Raw genomic sequence first — 2,397 nt, 5'->3', positions numbered from 1 at the left:
ACACACTCACCCCTCCCTCGCTCCCGCCCCCGGGGAGCGAGGGTCGAGGGAGAACCCCGAGGTATGCTAATGAGGGTCTGGCTCATGCATCATGCATGAGCACGAACTCGCTCTCACCTATAGAGGAGCAGCAGCTGACCCCCCACCATCGAGGCAGGGGGGGCGTCTGCACCGACCGAGGCAACTACTGCGTCGTCAGGAGGTCCGCACTCCGCACCGCTGAGGGGGGCCGTAGCTGATGAGAAGGACCCTCCGTTTCTTAAAATTGTTTATGGATCTTCGTGGGGGAACGGACTGCGTTCGTGTCGCGCTTTTATAGCCAGTGGCCACTCAACGCGTTTTACAACTGTCGCTAACGTTCACAACACACACACGGGGTGTCAACCACGCAAGGCGATAGCAGCTCCTCCCGGGGGCAGTTAGGGTGAGGTGCTTTGCGCGGGGGGGCCACCTCGGCACGGGTATCGAACTACCAACCTCCCGGTTACCAGCCAGCCAACCCGCCCTACCTCCTGAGCTACTGCCGCCCGCAGAGGAGAGCGAGAGACAGAGCGAGAGACAGAGCAGAGACAGAGAGCGAGAGAGAGAGAGCGAGAGACAGAGAGAGAGAGAGAGCGAGAGACAGAGCGAGAGACAGAGCGAGAGACAGAGCGAGAGACAGAGCGAGAGACAGAGCGAGAGACAGAGCGAGAGACAGAGCGCTGAGAGAGAGAGAGAGCTGCGAGAGAGAGAGAGCGAGAGAGAGAGAGCGAGAGACAGAGCGCGCCGAGAGAGAGAGCGAGAGACAGCGAGAGACAGAGCGAGAGACAGAGCGAGAGACAGAGCGCGAGAGAGAGAGAGAGAGCGAGAGACAGAGAGAGAGAGAGAGAGCGAGAGACAGAGCGAGAGACAGAGAGAGAGAGAGCGAGACGAGCGAGAGACAGAGCGAGAGACAGAGCGAGAGACAGAGCGAGAGACAGAGCGAGAGACAGAGCGAGAGACAGAGCGAGAGAGACAGAGCGAGAGACAAGAGCGAGAGACAGAGCGAGAGACAGAGCGAGAGCGAGAGACAGAGCGCGAGAGAGAGAGAGCGAGAGAGAGCGAGAGACAGAGCGAGAGACAGAGCGAGAGACAGAGCGAGAGACAGAGCGAGAGAGCGCGAGAGCGAGAGCGAGAGCGAGAGCGAGAGCGACACGTCCTCGGCCCCCCCTGCTCCCCATCTGCCTACACGTCTGACATACCGAAGCCTGTGATTGACAGGCGAGATTGATCCCCCGCTCGGAGACGACACAGGCGATCGCCCGCTGAAACGTAAACCGTCTCGCAGAGAGGCGGCCGTGGTCTGCGGGGAAAAACGAATAGTCTCACGGCGAGCATCAAACGGCAGATCCTGAGGCAGGGCCACGTCTAAAGAGATGCACTCAAATACCTCCTTACTCCCCTTAAATTACAACCGCCATGTTGAAAGTGTCAACGCCTTAAAACCGTTCGACGTTCCCGTTCCCTGCATGCTCAAAGCACCCAGTGTGGGACCGCCGTCGTACCGGGAAACATCAGGGCCATCCGGGGTCGAGCTGGGGAAACACCGGCCCCCACATCAGGGTGGGCGTCCCCCCCCCCCCCCCCCCCCGCCAACCCCTGATCACAGTAAGATCACTGGTTCATTAGGCCGTCCAGACAGCTGTCAGCCGCCCCACGGGCTGGCCAGTGTGGGACCGCCGTCGTACCGGGACATCAGGGCCATCCGGGGTCGAGCTGGGAAACACCGGCCCCCACATCAGGTGGGGGGCGTCCCCCCCCCCCCCCCCCCCCAACCCCTGATCACAGTAAGATCACTGTTCATTAGGCCGTCCAGACAGCTGTCAGCGCCCCACGGGCTGGTGAGGAAGACGGAGGGCGGCCGCTCGGTAGTTGGGAGGATTACAGCCGCGGTCGTACCCCCGCCGCGGCCGTTACCCCCGCCGCGGGCTTAGACACGTAGCTCACAGCGTGGGCTGGGACCCGGGATACAACCTATAGAGTGTGTGTGTGTGTGTGTGTGTGTGTGTGTGTGTGTGTGTGTGTGTATGTGTGTGTGTGTGTGTGTGTGTGTGTCTCATTTAATCCTTTCACAACATACTACTTCGGCGGAGCCTCTTCGTACTGTGGCCAATATTCCCTGCCACGACTAGATTAAATATTTGCCTGACACCCGGCCGCACTTTAGCAAGAAATGGTGCGCGTGTGTACGTGTCTGCGTGCATGTGATTTTCTGTGCGTGCGTGTAACCTTCATGGATTATTGTAACTCAGATCCTGCACGTCAACCTGCTTTGACGAGGTAAGTGATTCAGTGTGAACAGCTCAGAGCTCTTTGCTCTGGAAGGAGGAAGTTTGTCGAAGCGTGCTCGTGCGTGGGTTCTGTGCGTGCGTGCGTGCG

Source organism: Gadus macrocephalus, chromosome 4, assembly GCF_031168955.1.
Source record: "Gadus macrocephalus chromosome 4, ASM3116895v1".
In the NCBI taxonomy this organism is placed as follows: Eukaryota; Metazoa; Chordata; class Actinopteri; order Gadiformes; family Gadidae; genus Gadus; species Gadus macrocephalus.
This window is presented reverse-complemented; position numbering follows the sequence as displayed.